Source organism: Scyliorhinus canicula, chromosome 1, assembly GCF_902713615.1.
Source record: "Scyliorhinus canicula chromosome 1, sScyCan1.1, whole genome shotgun sequence".
Taxonomy (NCBI): domain Eukaryota; kingdom Metazoa; phylum Chordata; class Chondrichthyes; order Carcharhiniformes; family Scyliorhinidae; genus Scyliorhinus; species Scyliorhinus canicula.
In genome coordinates this window covers 83,816,013-83,836,059 of record NC_052146.1, presented here as the reverse complement: position 1 = coordinate 83,836,059, position 20,047 = coordinate 83,816,013, and the positions used below count along the sequence as shown (strand labels likewise).

The following is a 20,047-nucleotide window of genomic DNA, read 5'->3' as shown; positions in this document are numbered from 1 at the left end:
GGAGGACGTGCAGACTCCACACAGACAGTGATTATTGTGTGTGATTATTGTGTGTGATTATTGTGTGTGTGTGATTATTTTGTAAAAAATTATTGTGTGAATGTTTTGAATACAGTACTGTGTGTGTGTAATTGTTCTGAACACAGTATTGTGTGTGTGATTGTTTTGAACACAGTATTGTGTGTGTGATTGTTTTGAACATAGTATTGTGTGTGATTGTTCTGAACACAGTAAAGTGCGTGTGATTGTTCTGAATACAGTATTGTTTGCATGATTGTTCTGAACACAATAATGTGTGATTGTTTTGAACACAGTAATGTGTGTGTGATTGTTTTGAACACAGTAATGTGTGTGATTGTTCTGAATACAGTGTTGTGTGTGATTGTTTTGAAGTAGATTTAGATTATTATGACGTGTACCGAGGTACAGTGAAAAGTGTTGTTCTGCGTACAGACCAGGCAGATCGTTCCACACATGAGAAACATACAATATAGTATTATGTGTGTGATTATTTAAATACAGTGTTGTGTGTGTGATTATTTTGAATACAGTATGTAAATACAGTATTGTGTGGGTGATTGCTTTGAATACAGTATTTAAATGCAGTATTGTGTGGGTGATTGCTTTGAATACAGTATTTAAATACAGTATTAATGTGTGATTGTTTTGAATACAGTATTTAAATGCAGTATTGTGTGGGTGATTGCTTTGAATACAGTATTTAAATACAGTATTGTGTGGGTGATAGCTTTGAATACAGTATTTAAATACAGTATTGTGTGGGTGATTGTTGTGAATACAGTATTTAAATACAGTATTGTGTGGGTGATTGTTGTGAATACAGTATTTAAATACAGTATTGTGTGGGTGATAGCTTTGAATACAGTATGTAAATACAGTATTGTGTGGGTGATTGCTTTGAATACAGTATTTAAATACAGTATTGTGTGGGTGATTGCTTTGAATACAGTATTTAAATACAGTATTGTGTGGGTGATTGCTTTGAATACAGTATTTAAATACAGTATTGTGTGGGTGATTGCTTTGAATACAGTATTTAAATACAGTATTGTGTGGGTGATTGTTTTGAAAATTATATGTCACATAAAAATTTTTAAAAATTGATGCTGAACCCCATTAGTTTTGAGAATTGATGAAGACTGAAGAGACCCAATAATAAGGGAGAATTTGTTTTTATAGGGCTGAATATCCCATGTGATTTTAATTAAACCATTTTTCCATTTAATTAATAGTATTAATTATATTAATTAATGTGAAATTGCATTATTTGTACTGAACAAACATAATCTTTCCTGACTTCTGATTAAAACAATGTTCATTTTTTTTTAGTATTAAATTAAAAGTGGCAAAGTGTTTAGGATCACCTAGGCTCATGGTCATTATTATATTCAGTAGTATTATAAAACATGTTTCATACTGTCACCATGATACTAATGAGAGTCATATCTCTAATGAGGCTTCCTAATGGGCAATGCATTAGTTAAGGTCAGGAGTCTCTAGTTACGCTACATATTAACCAGTCAGAATTACAGCAGCTAATTGCTTCAGATTAGAATTCACTTTCAGATGTAAAGATCCCAACCAGTGACCTTTATCCTCGTCTTGTTTCTCCTTCAATCCATGCACAAGCAGCTGCTATTCAGCAATGAAATTCCACATCACAGATATGTTAATTTTATGGTGCAGCAATTAAGCAGTTTGGAATTTTATGGCAGCAGTCCACTTTTGCACAACAAAAGAGCAAATGACATGTCTACAATAACGAGGGCAATCCCGGAGGGAGCGTCCCATGTTGACTTCTGACAAGGCAAGACTGAGTTTGAAGCAGCTAGTTAAAGGATGTTAATCTATTCTCCACCTACTCACACCCCCTCTTTCAATCAGGACCATGACTGGACCAAGCATTGTGGCTATTTTGGGTTTCAAGTTCCAAAGAGAAAAAAGGGGTGGTGAGAGGGTGTGGAGAGGTGGACATTGCAATCTGCTGGATTTATGGTTTGGAAAGGGGAAGGGGTGTTGGCAGCAGAGCCACATGTCAGCCAGAAACACAATGCTGCCCATATGTCTCAATCCAACCATTCAGCAGTTAAAGCTCTGACCGTCTGTCAGAGTAACCGAGGGAAAGTGGATATCAGCTTTGTGAAGAGAATATCTGAGTTTCAATATTAAGGGATAATTTATCTTCATTGTGTTGATTTTGAATTTATGCAATTCCTGCGGTAGTCATTGTTTTAAGTACATAATTTAGATCCAAATGTGTGATTGTCCTGAATTTTCACTGTATGAACGTTTTTTGACTGAAATCTCTTTTTTAATTTTATTTACGGGATGTCGACATCGCTTGTTAGACAGTATTTATTACCCATCCCTAGTTGGACTTCAGAAGGTGGTAGTGAGTTGCTTTGAACCACTGCAGTCCCTGAGATGTAGGTGCTGTCAGGGAGGGCTTTCCAGGATGTTTCCCCAGCGACAGTGAAGGAATGGCAATATATTTCCAAGTCAGGATGGTGAGTGACTTGGAGAGGAACCTCCAGGTGATGGGGTTCCTAGATATTTGCTACTCTAGATGGGAGTGATCGGGTTTGGAAGGTGCTGCCCAAGGAACACTGGCGAGTTCCTGCAGTGCATCTTGTAGATGGTACACATGGCTGCCACTCATCGGTGCTGGAGGGATTGAATGTTTATGGACAGGGTAGCAATCAAGTGGGCTGCTTTGTCCTGGATGGTGTTGAGCTTCTTTAGTGTTGTTGGAGCTGCACTCATCCAGGCAAGTGGAGAGTATTCCATAATACTCCTGACTTGTGCCTTGTAGATGGTGAACATGCTTTAAGGAGTCCGGAGGTAAGTTACTCACCACAGGATTCCCAGCCTTTGACCTGCCCTGGTAGCCACAGTATTAATATGGCTAGTCCAGTTCAGTTTCTGATCAATGGTAACACCCAGGATGTTGATTATGGGGGATTCAGAAATGGTAATGCCATTGAATGTCAAGAGGTTATGGTTAGATTATCTCATATAGATGGTCATTGCCTGGCACTTGTGTGGTGCGAATGTAATTTGCCACTTGTCAGCGCAAGCCTGGATATTGTTCAGGTCTTTCTGCATTTAGACATAGACTGCTTCATTATTTGAGGAGTCGCGAATGGAGCTGAACATTTTGCGGTCATATGCGAATATCCCCACTCCTGACCTTATGATGGAAGAGAAGTCATTGATGGAGCAGCTGAAGATGGTTATGCCTAGGACACTGGAGCAGAGTGACCCTGGTGGAACCACAACCATCTTCCTTTGTGCCAGGTATGTCTCCAATCGGTGGGGAGTTTTCCACTGATTGCCATTGAATCCAGTTATGATAGGGCTCCTTGATGCCACACTCAGTCAAATGCTGCCTTGATGTCAAGAGCAGTCGCTCTCACTTCACTGCTGCCGTTCAGCTTTTTTGTCCATGTTTGAACCAAATGTAATGAGGTCAGGAGCTGAGTGACCCTGGTGGAACCCACAATGAGCGTCCGGAGCAGGTTATTGCCGAGTAAGTTCCACTTGGTAGCACTGTGGATGACTCCTTCCATCACTTTGCTGGTGATGGAGAGTAGACTGACAGGGCTGGTTTGGATTTGTCCTGTTTCTCGTGTACAGGGCACAACTGGGCAATTTCCCATATTGCCAGGTAGATACCAGTGTTGTAGCTGTACTGGAACAGTTTGGCTAGGGGTGCGGCAAGTTCTAGAGCACAAATCTTCAGCACTATTGCCAGATATTATCAGGGTCCATAGTCTTTACAATATCCAGTGCCTTCACCATTTCTTGATATCATGTGGAGTGCATCGTATTGGCTAAAGATCCGTGATGCAGTATAGACTACCCACAGTATACACTGTGGTTGCAGTATAGACTACCGACAGTATACACTGTGGTTGCAGTATAGACTACCCACAGTATACACTGTGGTTGCAGTATAGACTACCCACAGTATACACTGTGGTTGCAGTATAGACTACCCACAGTATACACTGTGGTTGCAGTATAGACTACCCACAGTATACACTGTGGTTGCAGTATAGACTACCCACAGTATACACTGTGGTTGCAGTATAGACTACCCACAGTATAAACTGTGGTTGCAATATAAACTACCCACAGTATACACTGTGGTTGCAGTATAGACTACCCACAGTATACACTGTGGTTGCAGTATAGACTACCCACAGTATACACTGCAGTTACAGTATAGACCACCCACCGTCTATTCTGCGGATGCAGTATAGACTACCTGATGTGTTGAGTATGCTGGGTCTGTGAGGACTGCGTTTACCAGAGCAGTGAGAGAGACAGGCTACCAACACTTGTAAAAGTACAATTCTATTTTATTTAACTAAGAGCTGTTAAACATACTTGCACTGTAGGTCGACACTATGTTAGGTTGAGTGAAGACCTATGGCTAACCTGACCAGCCTATACTGCTAGCACATGGTAGATGTTCGTGCTACTGTTCGGGCTCTGGCTGTCTCAGAGGCTGCATCCTGAGAGAGCGGGAAAACTAGTGCCCTCTGGCTTTATAGTGGCCGTGTCCTGTCTGGTGATTGGCTGCTATGTTCTGTGTGTTGATTGGTCTTTCAGTGTGTCAGTCAGTGTGTGTCTATGCACCATCATATACTTGTGTGTATATTATGACATCTCCCCTTTTTAACAAAAAAAATGTGTGTGTGGCAATAAATAGTGTGGTATGTGAATGTTCCTGACTATGTGGAGAATATGTGAGCATATTTACAGGACTATATACAAAAATTCTAACATATTTACATGGGAAGGTGTCTAGTGCAGATAGACTGTATGTAACATAACACGGAACATGAATAACAGTATGTACAAACTAGTGAATTAATAAACAGGGTAACAAAACAATCAGTCCATGAGTTTAGAGAGTTCATAAATTCAGGGAGTTCATAAATTCAGTCTCTGTGGTAGGCGCCGAATTCTGGTTGACGCCTCAAAGGTGGGTCAGGGGCCGCCTGCTCTGGAACGGGCAGGACTGTGTCAGTCGCAGAGGGTGGCAACACAAAAGGTAAATCTGCGAGCTCTTGGAAGGGCATGTCCTGAGAGCGAGGTAGGGCATGACGATCTGGCGGCGAGTGTGGAAGGAGCCGTAGTGCCCGCCTATTTCGGCGAAGAAGAGAGCCATCCTGCAGATGAACCAGAAACGACCTGGGGGCCACTTGCTTGAGTACCACAGCGGCGGCAGACCAGCCACCTTCAGGAAGTTGTACACGAACCTTGTCATCAGGAACAAGAGCAGGGAGATCCGTGGCACGGGCGTCGTACGCCGATTTGTGTTGGGCCCGGGGTAACTGCATTTGACGCAGGACCGGAAGGTTGCCCAAGTCTGGGACGTGTATGGCAGGCACCGTCATTCGTAATGTGCAGTTCATCAACAATTGAGCTGGTGACAGGCCAGTGGACAATGGAGCTGACCTGTAGGCAAGCAGTGCGAGGTAAAAGTTGGATCCCGCTTCAGCCGCTTTGCACAGGAGTCGTTTGACAATGTGCACCCCCATCTCAGCTTTGCCATTGGACTGGGGGTAGTGGGGACTGGAGGTGGTGTGCGTGAAATTATATTGCCGGGCAAAATTGGACCACTCCTGACTAGCAAAACATGGACAATTGTCGGACATGACCGTGAGTGGGATGCCATGACGAGCAAAAGTCTCCTTGCACACACGGATGACCGCTGTCGACGTGAGGTCATGTAGCCTAACTACCTCTGGGTTGTTAGAGAAGTAGTCCACTATGAGGACGTAGTCCCGGCCTAGTGCATGGAAAAGATCAATACCAACCTTGGTCCAGGGGGACGACACCAGTTCATGTGGCTGCAATGTCTCCTTTGGCTGAGCCGGCTGGAACCGTTGGCATGTCGGGCAGTTGAGAACGGCGTTGGCAATGTCCTGGTTGATGCCAGGCCAGTACACTGCCTCATGGGCCCGCCGGCGGCACTTCTCCATCCCCAGGTGACCCTCATGGAGCTGCTCAAGGACGAGTTCCCGCATGCTTTGCGGAATGACGATCCTGTCCAACTTTAGTAGAATTCCATCTACCACTGCCAGGTCATCTTTGATGTTTGTAGAATTGCGGGCATTGGCTCTTGAGCCATCCGTCTGTCAGATGGCGCATGACGCGTTGGAGCAGAGGATCATTGGCTATTTCACAACGAATCTGGATGAGTCGTTCGTCCGTGGCGGGCAGGTTAGATGCGCAGAACTCAACATGAGCATCAATTTGGCACCCGGAGCCCGATGGCTCACAGGGCGTAGTGACAGAACGGGAGAGTGCATCGGCGACGATGAGCTCCTTACCCAGGGTGTAGACCAGTTCAAAGTCATACCGCCTGAGTTTAAGGAGGATGCGTTGCAGGCGCAGCGTCATATCATTAAGGTCCTTATGAATAATGTTGACCAATGGCCTGTGGTCCGTTTCGACCATAAATTTATGGAGTCCATAGACATAGTCATGGAATTTGGCAATTCCCATGTGAAGGTCCAGGCACACTTTTTCGATTTGCGCATAGCGCTGCTCGGTGGGCGTCATTGCACACGATGCGTATGCGACTGGAGCCCATGAGGAGGCTTTGTCGCGTTGGAGGAGCACTGCTCCAATGCCAGACTGGCTCACATCAGTAGAGATCTTCGTCTCCTTGGCAGGGTCGAAGAATGCCAGTACCGGGGCCTTGGTGAGTTTCGCCCTGAGTTCTCGCCATTCTTGCTCGTGGGCAGGGAGCCATTGGAATTCGGTTGCCTTCTTCACCAGATTGCGGCGAGCCGTGGTGTGGGATGCGAGGTTGAGGATGAACTTCCCCAGGAAGTTGACCATGCCCAGGAAGCGGAGGACCTCCTTCTTGTCCTCCGGTGTCTTCATTGCTGGCCGGCATTGATGGCCGACACCTTGTCTGCATCCGTCTGCACGCCAAACTGTGATACGTGGTCGCCGAGGAATTTTATTTCTGTTTGACCAAAGGAGCATTTGGCTCTGTTGAGGCGGAGGCCATGCTCATGGATTCTCCAGTAGACGCGTTGGAGGCAATCAATGTGTTCCTGCGGGGTGGTAGACCAGACGATGATGTCGCCTACATATACCCGCACCCCCTCGATGCCTTCCATCATTTGCTCCATTATTCGGTGGAACACCTCCGAGGCTGAGATGATGCCAAATGGCATCTGGTTGTAACAATACCTGCCAAATGGGGTGTTAAAGGTGCAGAGCTTCCGACTGGATGCGTCAAGTTGAATCTACCAGAACCCCTTGGATGCGTCCAGCTTTGTGAAAAATTTGGCGCGAGCCATCTCGCAGGTGAGTTCTTCACGCTTTGGGATAGGGTAGTCTTCCCTCATGATGTTACGGTTCAGATCTTTGGGGTCGATTCAAATGCGTAGTTCTCCAGATGGTTTCTTAACACACACCATGGTGCTGACCCAGTCAGTTGGTTCTGTTACTTTAGATATGACGCCCTGGTCCTGGAGGTCCTGCAGCTGCTGCTTGAGGCGGTCCTTGAGGGGTGCCGGTACCCGGCGAGGTGCGTGAACCACCGGCGTGGCATTTGGTTTTAAAATAATTTTGTACGTATATGGGAGTGTGCCCATGCCCTCGAAGACACTGTGGTATCGAGTGATGATGTTCTTCAGTTGTGTTTGAGAGTCGGCATCCGGTGATGCTGAAGCCTCAGCGGGTGACATGGAGTGAACCCTTTGGATGAGGTTTCGGAGCTTGCATACCTGAGCACCGAGTAGGGAAGCTTTAGTGGACCCTACAATCTCAAAGGGCAGGGTGGCCTTTAGGGAACGGTGCGACACCACAAGCTGGCATGAGCCGCTGGCAGCAATGGCATTGCCATTGTAGGCGAGAAGCTGGCAGGCGGATGACAGGATGGTTGGCTTAACGTGGAGGCTGTCCAGGTCAGACTGCGCAATGAGGTTGGCTGAAGCGCCGGTGTCCAGCTGGAATCGGATGCGAGATTTGTTGACCGTGAGGGTGGCATACCACTCATCGTCCGGATCAATACTCATCACTGGGAAGGACTTGGCTTTTTTCTTTTGATGCACCGTGTGCTTGGTGATGATGCCCACCCGGAATGGTGATTTGAAATCCTTGGTGGCAGGGGCTGGAACCATGTCGGAGTCGGAATCAGTGACCGGTGGTTGGACGGTCCGGCTGTCCCTGCGCAGCTGATGGGAGCGACGAGAGGTAGTTGTTTGAGCAGACCTGCATAGGGCTGCGTAGTGGCCAAGCTTGCCACACTGGAGACAGCGTCGAGATTACGCGGGACATTGCTGCTTTAAATGGGCGGAGCCACAGTTGTTGCACGTCGTGACGTCAGAACGCTCAGTGCGCCACCACGCATGCGCGGTGCGGTCGTACATGGTGCGCGCCTGCGCGGTTCGGTCTTCGGCCTCGCCGTCCCCTCGGTCGGTGCGCACATGCGCGGGAGCCCGGGAAAAGCGTGCGAAATGGCCGCCCTCATCCAGGCTCAGGCCCTGGAGCTGTTTTATGACCTGCACCCGCTCTGCTTCGTGGGGGCCTTGCCGCGCTGTCTCTGCCGCTTGAATGTGCGAGTATCGGTTAGTGGCGTGCTCATGCAGAACGCAGGTCTCGATGGCTATAGCGAGGGTGAGCTGTTTAACTTTGAGGAGCTGCTGGTGTAGGGAGTCCGATTGCACACCGGAAATGATCTGGTCACGGATCATTGAATCGGAGGTGGAGCCGTAATTGCAGGATTGCGCGAGGATGCGAAGATGGGTGAGGAAAGATTGAAAAGGTTCATCCTTACCCTGCAGACGCTGTTGAAAGATGTAGCGTTCAAAACTTGACTTCGATGTCACAGTTGCTTTCAAATTTGAGCAGGACTGTCTTGAATTTGGACTTGTCCTCACCTTTAGCGAATGTGAGGGAGTTGAAAATATGGATAGGGTGGTCCCCGGCCGTGGAGAGAAAGAGAGCAATCTTCCTGGCGTCTGAGGCAGCTTCCAGATCTGTAGCTTTGAGGTACAGTTGAAACCTTTGTTTATAGATTTTTCAGATCGTACCGAGGTTGCCGGTGATGCGGAGCGGCAGGGGAGAGCGGATGCTGTCCATACTACTGGATGGCTGATCGCTGGTCGAAGGCAGATTATTTGAGAGTAGGTCCATCAAACTCTAACATCACGTACTGGTACCATGATGTGTTGGGTATGCTGGGTCTGCGAGGACTGCGTTTACCAGAGCAGTGAGAGAGACAGGCTACCAACACTTGTAGAAGTACAACTCTATTTTATTTAACTATGAGCTGTTAAACATACTTGCACTGTGGGTCGACACTATGTTAGGTTGACTGAAGACCTATGGCTAACCTGACCAGACTATACTGCTGGCACATGGTAGATGTTCGTGCTACTGATTATGGGCTCTGGCTGTCTCAGAGGCTGCATCCCGAATGAGCGGGAAAACTAGTGCCCTCTGGCTTTATAGTGGCCGTGTCCTGTCTGGTGATTCTGTGTGTTGATTGGTCTTTCAGTGTGTCAGTCAGTGTGTGTCTATGCACCATCATATACTTGTGTGTATATTATGACACTACCCACAGTATAGACTGTGGTTTCAGTGCAGACCACCCACAGTATACACTCTGTTTGCAGTATAGCCACCCACAGCATAGATTGTGGTTGCAGTATAGACCACCCACAGTATAGACTGTGGTTGCAGGATAGACAACCTACCGGATGTACTGCAACAATTCACTTCATCAACCGCTCCTGAAGCCTATAGTAAAACACAATAATAATAATCATCTTTATTAGTGTTTCAAGTAGGCTCACGTTAACACTGCAATTAAGTTACTGTGAAAATCCCCTAGTCGCCACATTCCGGCGCCTGCTGGGGTACACAGAGGGAGGATTTAGAATGTCCAATTAACCTAACAAGCACGTCTTTTGGGACTTGTAGGAGGAAACCGGAGCACCCGGAGTAAACCCACGCAGACACGGGAATAACGTGCAGACTCCGTACATACAGTGATCCAAGCCGGGAATCAAACCCCAGGTCCCTGGTGCTGTAATTACACCTGTGTTTGAATGTTATCACAGTAGCAATATCGATGTATGAAACTAATGGTTGGAAACATAAGTTTTTCATAAACAGTTTACACTGCCAGTCCACTCCCATTAATGAAGGGAGTGTGGAAGTATATGAGTTAATTTTGACAAGTGATGTTAAATTATAACATGTTTCAAGAGCCATATCAGAAAATGGGATTGAAAGGGTTAATTGGAGCTACTTTTCATTTAAGCTTTGGTTCCAAGACAGGAAGACATTACATTGAATTTTCACACACTCTTCCTCAAACCAACAGAAATCCTAATTCATTTAAACCTTAAAAGTCCTTCTATAAACGTGGGTTATCATGGATACAAAAGTCTGAGAACACGCACTAACAGATTTAGAAACAGCTTCTTCCCCGCTGTTACCAGACTCCTAAACGATCCTTTTATGGACTGATCTGATGAATACTACACCGCTGTATGCTTCACCCGATGCCGGTGTCCATGTACTGACATTGTGTGCCTTGTGTTGCCCTATTATGTATTTTATTTTTATTTTATTTTCATGTACTAAATGATCTGTTTGAGCTGCTCGCAGAAAAATACTTTTCACTTACCTCGGTACACGTGACAATAAACAAATGCTATGCTATCCTCTGTAATCTGGTCAGACTGAACATGGCAACATTTCAGACCTGTGTTAGTTGAAAGGAAAATGTGGGAAATGTTGCCTCCCTGACTTTAAAAGCACAGCAAAGGCACAACACCAGTTTCAGACAGGAAACAATTCATTGTGTGCACAATAACTTTTCAACCAAAATATTAACAGCAAATTCCTTACGTGCACTGATATGGTGACAATAATCATACTCTACAAACAGATAATTTCTTCTTTATCTGTTAAACAACATTTTAATGATTATTCATTAACTGATAATCTTGCATTGTTATAGCCAGCTACAGCAGTTACAATGTATAGTTAAATGTTTAATTTAAATTTTCTTTGAGAATTGGGTGCTTAATATCCCAAGCTAAAATCACTTCTGCAAAAGTGACTGGATGAATTTCAAAATTGTTTCACACACTCATCCCCACCCCGTCACTCTCCCATCACCCCCCACACCGATCCCACCAACACCATCCCCTCACTCTCACCCCACCTCCAAACACACCCCTTCACCCCAGCCCTCACTCCTCCATCATGCCAACCTCACCCACCGTATCACCCAACCCCCTGCCCCCCACGCATCACCCCCTCACCCCATATCCTCACTTCTCACTCGCTCCACCCCTTCACCCCACCCACACACCCACCTCCCAACCCACCCCCCTCACTCCCCCATAACTCCACACCACCCCCACTATCTAACTCAAAACATTGACTATCTATCTCAAAAATACCAAAGGCAGTTCCAATATCTTGCAAATCTCAATAAAACACACTGAGTATCTCACTGTGATGTAGGCCAAAATTCTCAGGCTGTTGGGATTCTATGTTCCCATCGGCAGTGCACTCCCACCCGTGGGTTTCCCGGTGGCGTGGGGGGATGGCTTCAATGGAAAATCCCATTGACAAGCAGCGAGAAGATAGAATCCCGCCGCCAGCGAACGCCGTGCCACCGAGAAATACACGGCTAGGGGGCCGGAGAATCCAGCCCATAATTTCAGGTATAAGGCTAAAGCCTGTGATGTAAGTCATCCACTGGTTGGGAACAATATGAGAAAAACCAAGATAAATAAGAGAAGCTTGCAGTATAAGAGCTGAGCTGGAACTTGTGCAATGATTTTAACACCGTGAGGTTGAGGCAAGGAAGAGCAAGAGAAGAAAATTCATGAAACCATAAACCCCTTAATAATTCAACCAGACAGCCATATAATGCTGTCATATAGGGTGGGCAGTACTCGTGAGTGATGTGTCATACAAAAAAAACAGAGGAGCAAAGTTTGGCTGAACCCTTTTGTATGGGGAACAAAGAGCTCTTGGCCTCTGGAGCCCTTTCTTGTATTATTTAACGTGTCAGTTGCATTCACTTAAACTATGCTTGTAGACATTGAACCAGTTCATTATGGTCTATGCTGGAAATAAAGGCAGTTAAGCTGTGTCTCCTAATGCATCAGTCTTCAGCTGGGAGAGAACAGATGTAAATGAATGTGTAATCCATTGGCCATCGGTGGAGTTCAGCGATTAATCCTTTAAATTTAAACCAGTTAGAAATGTCTGTCTTGCTGAAACATGTTACTTCATCTGTTTTGCATATATGTGACTGACCATTGTTGACAATACAGTTTGGATATTAGTGCCACGAAGGAAGAATAACCAATGATGGGAATGTTCTGTTCTCTCAGGTTGTTCTGTCTAAAGCTACAGTGAGAACAAAATGAGTGAAATAAACAGTTAAATTCATTGGAACAACATTAGACGCTGTTAAAACATTGACAAATTGAATACACAGCATATCCATTCAGAATCTTGGCCTAATCACGATTCTTAAAGGATATGTCTGTTCAGAAGTTTAGGGAAAACCAGTGAATTGCAATGGATTTGTTTTTGCAAAGGTGGTTGTGTTAAGTTAATCATCAAGATACGATTACACCCTCTTCTGTACCCTTTCCTCCAGCTGTCGACAGGGGAATATTATAGAGCAACATGAATTCATCAAAACCACACAGAACTGGATGGGTTTTGAATGAATCCTGGGGAAAAAAATAATTTTGGCATGACATGCTATGGTTTTTAAACAGACACCATACTTCAAACTTTTTCTTATGTTATAGCTAGCTAAATTAGACCCAGGTCATAGAAAGTGCTCTCTGTCAATCTCCCTGGATTGCTTTCCCTACTTGTATGAGTCACACCATTGCCTTTCTCACAAGTTACATTTGTCTATATCAGTAATTCTTTCTTTTCGGCTACATCTCTGCTTCACTCACGCTTTTTGCATTACAGTAGTCTGTTCTTTCACACTATGCTCTCCTGCTGCATTTTCTGTATTAATTTACCCTTCGGTTTACTAACCCTCCTCAGTGGCCTTCCTCTCTCTCAGCTGCACTTATCTATCCGAAAGACCTCCACGTTATATCACACAAACCAGAAGGTTTCTAAAGAGTCTTAAAAGCAATGCTTCCTGGTCAATAATGTCATTCAAGATCAATTTTAAAAATCCGAGCAATGCCACTCATCAAGTGTGGAATTTTAAACCTACTTTTTTCTTTTTTTAAATAAATTTAGAGTACCCAATTATTTTTTCCAATTAAGGGGCAATTTAGCGTGGCCAATCCACCTATCCTGCACATCTTTTGGGTTGTGGGGGTGAAACCCACGCAGACACGGGGAGAATGTGCAAACTCCACACAGACAGTGACCCAGGGCCGGGATTCGAACCCTGGTCCTCAGCACAGTAGGCAGCAATGCTAACCACTGCGCCACCGTGCTGCCCTATTTTAAACCTACTTAAGCGTACATACCCGCGATCTACCAGCCTCACCGGTGAGACCCCAGCTGGGCGCCGTTCAGTATGTGGACCAGGCAGAACGGCACTCAGAGGGGGGGTCTGACCGGAGAATCCAGCCCCAGATTTCTGGTTCAGCACGCCGGCTGGGTGCTCCATTTCACCGGCTGGTCAATGGGTTTTCCCATTGTGGGGCAGCCCCACACTGTTGGAAACCCCCGGGCTGCCGGCAAAATGGAGCATCCCGACGGCAAAGAATCCAGCCCAGGATGTCACCAACAGGCTGAATTGGGAAAATATCAGAATAAAACCAAGAAACAAATCTCTTAACTCCATGGGCTGGATTATCTGCCTCCTGACGCCGGCAGCTAGGGCTAGCCCATACACAAGCCTCTTAGAGTGAATGTGACTGGCTGCACACATTGACCATCTTCAACACACACCTATGGCTCACTGGCACTGCGGGGATGGTGGACATCCGTTCCCGGTGATCGTCAAGGTGACAGTTGCCCTGAACCTTTGTACCTCTGGCTCATTCCAGGGCTCGAGCAGGGGCCTGTGTGGGATCCTGCAAATATCTGCTCAGAGGTGCATATCCTGTGCGCCCGGGCATCGGACTACATCACTCGCAATCTGGACCAGGCCCACCAGGGTGCCTGGACTAAGGACGTCATTCATCTTCTTCCGGTATTGCGTGCCGGTCCTCTTGGCGATGCTGGCAGCACTGACCTACCTCTGCCACCACCTCCAGGCACTGTTCAGGAGGGCAGGCTTGAGTCTGCGGCCCACGCTGGGAAAAGGGTGTCCCTCATCTCCTCAACGGCCATGAGCAGTGAGTCCACTTCAGACTCCCGAAATCGGGAGGAGGCAGGTCTTCTCTGAGCCATCTTCTTGGCTGGAATGAGAGTGTGTGGTGAGTGGAGCGCTCATAAACAGCTCCAGCTTGTCAGGCTCTTTAACGTGAATTCCGGTGCCAGCGAATCCGTCATCAGTAGGGATAGAAATTGCTCCCAATTCATGCCGGCAGAGTGTTGGTCCATTTGCATGCCCTGAATTTTGGATCAAATAGCACCCCCCAGTGGTGACACAAATTGCACACGCTTCCATTTCGGCAAGAACACTTATCTCCCTAACGGAGAACAGTCCCATATCTCAATTAATTTTTTTTACACTTCTTCCATAAAAAGGTTATCTTGGAGAATCTTGCAATTTTTGACTGAAATAAAAGCAAAATAGTGCGAATGCTGGAAATCTGAAATAAAACCAGACTAGCTCAGTGCAAAGAGAAAGGTTGAGTAGATTAGGATTGTTTTCGTTGGAAAGACTGAGGTTGAGGGGGGACCTGATTGAGGTCTACAAAATTATGAGAGGTATGGACAGGGTGGATAGCAACAAGCTTTTTCCAAGAGTGGGGGTGTCAATTACAAGGGGTCACGATTTCAAGGTGAGAGGAGGAAAGTTTAAGGGAGATGTGCGTGGAAAGTTTTTTACGCAGAGGGTGGTGGGTGCCTGGAACGCTTTGCCAGCTGAGGTGGTAGAGGCGGGCACGATAGCATCATTTAAGATGCATCTGGACAGATATATGAACAGGCGGGGAACAGAGGGAAGTAGATCCTTGGAAAATAGGCGACAGGTTTAGATAAAGGATCTGGATCGGCGCAGGCTGGGAGGGCCGAAGGGCCTGTTCATGTGCTGTAGTTTTCTTTGTTCTTTGTTCTTTGTAATCAGAGTTTCTCCGTGCGACTCATGTTTGAGGTTGAAATGTGTTGGATTTTATACAGTGGAAGGGAAGTTGGCGCAGGTGGAGAAAAATAGAAGGTCCGGGATAGAGCTCAGGAGAGATTTGACAAGAGATGTCACAGACACAAGACAAAGTGAGTGGTAAAGTCTCAGGCAGATGCTAATGGTGGTCTATAGGCCAGGTAGCAGAATGTGTTAACAGTAGAACAAGGGTCAGCATTCTCTGAAAGCAAAACATGAGAGCAAGGTCCAGGCTGGTCCTTGTAGGTGGAGGGTGTTTCGGGAAAACACGTTCGACTGAACATTATTTTAATTTCCTCAATGTCGGAGAGACCTATCTTTTACATGATTGACTATAAACTAATCCAATTATATGTAAACATTTATAACATTGCCAAAAGGTCCACATTTCTTTCTGAGGCAAACTGTCACCTTTTCATCGCTCACTGCTTTATATCATATTGTCTGCTGATGCAACATGGTTTTCAGTTCTTCATTTCTTCACAATTTCTTCCTTTTTAAATTTCTACATATTTTGGTCATTTCTAGATTTGTTTTGCAACCCACTTGCCTCTGGCCTCCGTTACATCACTTTACATTTCTCACTTCACTCTTTTTTTATTTTATGCATTTTCATTTGATCTTTTTGTAACGTTATTATTCCCACAACATGTTTTCTCCATTTTCCTTTTTCTGTGTCGATTTTGCTGTTTCTCCACAACTAGATTTCCCTTACTTTGTGATGTGCTTTTAAACTTTTCTAAAATTGTTCTCGTGCTATAGTATGCTCTTGCAGATCGATTTATAATCAGTTACTCTCTGGCCATCCTTCTCATCCTCTCATTGCAACCAAGTTACCCTCTCAATCGGGGAAGAGTGTAAAGAAATCTGACATTGAGACTGACTCAGCATGTATCTTAATTTATATATGCCTCTTTTCTCCCCACAATGTTCTGCTGCTTTTGCCTGCACAAGTTCACTAGTTTCACCTTGCTTACATTTTCTGACAACTTGTACTAGCTGATAATCCCCAGTGTAATAAAGTTCTTGCTAAATATGTCCTTCACAATTTGCCTTTTTCTCCTGATATCCTGGTGCTTCTGGCACTATAGTTCCAAATTTCCTCTCCCCAACATGTGAAATATCTCAACATTCGCTCCCCACAAGTGCCAGGCAATGATAAACTCCAACAAGAGAGACTCTAACCATCTCCCCTTGACAATGAATGGCGTTACCATCACTGAATCCCCAACTATCAACATCCTGGGGGGGGGTTACCATTAACCAAAAATTATATAAATACTATGACTACAAGAGCAGGTCAGAGGCTGGGAATTCTGTGATGAGTAATTCACCTACTGACCCCTCCAAAGCCTGTCCACCATCTACAAAGCACAAGTCAGGAGTGTAATGGAATATTCTCCACTTGCCGAGATGAGTGCAGCTCCAACAATGCTTAAAAAGCTTGGCACCACCCAGGACTAAATGGTCTGCTTGATTGGCACCCTATTCATCACTTAAATATTCACTCCCTCCACCACTGACATACAGTGGCAGGCGTGTGTACCATCTACAAGATGCACTGCAGGAACTCACCAAGGCCTCTTAGGCAGCACCTTTCAAACCCACGACCACTACCATCTAGAAGGACAGGAGCAGCAGATGCATGGAAATACCACGGCCTGGAGGTTCCCCTTCAAGTCACTCACCGTCCTGACTTGGAAATAAATTGTTGTTTCTTCACTGGGTCAAAATCTTGGAACTCTCTCCCTAACAGCACTCTGGGTGTACCTACACCACATAGACAACAGCGGTTCAAGAAGGTGATTCACCACCACTTCTCAAGGGGAATCAGGGATGGACAATAAATGCTGGTCCAGCCAACGCTGCCCACATCCCATTGAAGAATATGAAAAAAACTCAGTAAGTCCCCACTGAGGCAGCTGTTTGGAGTTTATTTGGTCAAAAAACTTATTTTTGACAAGGAAATATCAGACTGTTAAAATTTACTTAGTCTCTCTAGAGGTAAAAGCGGCCCAGGTCAGTCACCAGGCCCCTGGTGATTCAGCAACTCTCATTCAAGGTCATTTTGGAAAAAAAGATAGCAGACTACAATTACCAATGGAAGAAAAAGTGAATCAGGGTCTGATTCCTGGTCAGGGTCCAGTGCCCATGTTTCAAGTATCTGTCTGGGAATATCCTTTTTAAAATTCTATTTCTTTCACAGAATTACAGAGCCAATGCACAGAGTTGACGGGGCAAGTTATTAATACATCTCCTCGCTTGCTCCAAAAAACAATTCAAATTCCAACTGAATCCAATTCCTAGTTCCCAGAAAAGAACAGGCATTACTCTGGATCTGCCCATGCCTCAATGTTGGTCACTTTCTGGTCATTACAGGTGGAGGCAGTGATGTGGTTGTATTGTTGTTGGACCAGTATTCCAGAGACCCAGGGTAACGTGCTGGGGACCTGGGTTTGAATCTCACCTCGACAGATGGTGAACTTCAAATTCAATAAAAATCTGGAATTAAAAGTCTAATGATGACCATGAAACCATGTTGATTGTTGTAAAAAAAAAAAATCTGGTTCACTAATTTAGGGAAGGAAATCTGCTGTCCTTACCTGGTGTGGCCGACATGTGACTCCAGATCCACAGGAATGTTGTTGACTCTGAAATGCCCTCAGGGCTGGGCAATAAATGCCACGCCCAGATCCCATGAACCAATAGTAAAAAAGCTGCCCCCTGCCACCCCCTCCTTCATTCACATCGGCACTCAACTAAAGATTAACACACAATATGGGCAAATCAAATTCTTCTGATTGTTTAAGGTCAATACCGGCCTGGAAAACAGATGACAAGGACTTGAACGTCGCCATTATTCCTGTTAAGGGATGTAAACAGGTCACTCATAATAATCAAAACTGGAAAACATAAACATCGTGGCATTTTACTAATATTAAAATCACTCCTAAAACAACGCTACACCTAAAACATTTGGAAGTTAAGTCACCGTCAATCTCTCTTTAAATGAAAGTTGATCCGTTGCTGGAGGTTTTTTTTTAGATGATAAATTTGGACGGAAAATCCCAGCCTGCTACTGAGCATGCGGCTGGCAGTCGAGTCTCTGACCTGCGGTCAGGGGATTTCCACTTTCTTCAAAAGCGAAATATCAATGGAGGTAAGAGAGAGAGAGGATTAGATCGAGAGAATGCAAGAGAAAGAGAATAGGAGAGAGAGAGAATGCAAGAGAGAGACAGAATGAGAGTGAGAGATAGAGACAGAATGAGAGAGAGAGAGACAGAATGCAAGAGATAGAGAGAATGAGAGAGAGAACGTGAGAGAGAGGGAATCAGAGAGAGGGAATGAGAAAGAGAGAATGAGAATATGAGAGAGGACATGAGAATGAGTGAGAATGTGAGAATGAGAATGGTGAGATGGCGAGAGAATGAGGGGGAGAGAGGATGAGGGGGAGTGAGAATGAGGGGGGAACGAGAGAATGAGGGGTGAATGAGAGAGATAGAGAATGTGTGAGAGAGAACATGGGAGAGAGAGAATGTGAGAATGAGAAAACGAGAATGGAAGATGGAGAGATGCGAGTACACCGCACGCTGTATCCATGGCCTCTATACGTCGGCTGAGGCCCGCCCCGCAATGCTCCGTCCCCGACGGGCCAAGTTCCCAATGGCGTGGGTCTCTCATGGTCTCAGCATCGGGAACTGAACGTGACGGCTGTGGACTTAGTCGGGGGAGGGCCGATCAGCGGGCAGGGGTGGACATATTCGGGCTGGGGCACTATTGGTGGGGTAGTCCGGGGTGTGCCAGCCGGCCGAAGGGGGAAACTATTTTGCGGGCTGGGTCCATAAGCAGCATCCATCATGAAGCACGGCGCAGTCATGGACCCGGCAATTCTCCGGGCCATATTGACAGCTAGAGCCGGGTGCTCTATGCTGCCTCTCTGCTAGCCCCCAGCAAAATGGGAATCGGTGGTCATTTTGCATCAGTTTTCCTGGCATAAAACACCACCGTTCCCACGCCGGCGTGGGGCCATAGTCTCCAAATTGGAAAATCCAGCCCTGAGTGAGAGAATGTGAGAGAGGGGGATGTGAGAGATAGGGGGGGGGATGAGAGAGGGGGGGGATGAGAGAGAGGGGGATGAGAGAGAGAGGGGATGTGAGTGAGAGGGGGATGAGAGAGAGGGGGGATAAGAGAGAGAGAAGATGAGAGTGAGAGAGAGAGAGAGGGGATGAGAGAGAGAGGAGATGAGAGAGAGAGAGAGGGGGGAAGAGAGAGAGAGGGGGGAAGAGAGAGAGAGAGGGGATGAGAGAGAGGGGATGAGAGAGAGGGTGGAATGAGAGAGGGGGATGAGAGAGAGAGGGGATGAGAGAGAGGGGATGAGAGAGAGGGGATGAGAGAGACATAGGGGATGAGAGAGAGAGAGAGAGAGAGGGGATGAGAGAGAGAGAAGATGAGAGAGAGGGGATGAGAGAGAGAGAGGGGGGAAGAGAGAGAGAGAGGGGAAGAGAGAGAGGGGGGAAGAGAGAGAGGGGATGAGAGAGAGGGGGGATGAGAGAGAGGGGGATGAGAGAGGGGATGAGAGAGAGAGGGGTTGAGAGAGAGGGGGGTTGAGAGAGAGAGGGAGGGAATGAGAGGGGAGATGAGAGAGTGGGGGATGAGGGAGAGGGGATGAGGAAGAGAGAGGGGATGAGAGGTAGGGGATGAGAGAGAGGGAGGGGATGAGAGAGAGGGAGGGGATGAGAGAGAGGGAGGGGATGAGAGAGA

At 46.1% G+C, this 20,047-nt stretch overlaps 1 protein-coding gene across 2 annotated transcripts in view; it reads left to right on the top strand.

The window, feature by feature from the left end:
* The window catches only part of LOC119964689 (tumor necrosis factor alpha-induced protein 3-like), a 125,939-nt gene that overhangs the window by 21,677 nt on the left and 84,215 nt on the right, over nt 1–20,047 (top strand). The window contains exon 1 of one of the 2 annotated variants that reach the window (XM_038794529.1): nt 18,367–18,446. The exons of the other annotated variant lie outside the window; for it this stretch is intronic. The gene's annotated coding sequence lies outside the window, so the exon portion shown is untranslated. Of the gene's footprint in view, nt 1–18,366; nt 18,447–20,047 lie in introns of those variants that run through there. 2 annotated transcript variants of the gene reach the window in all.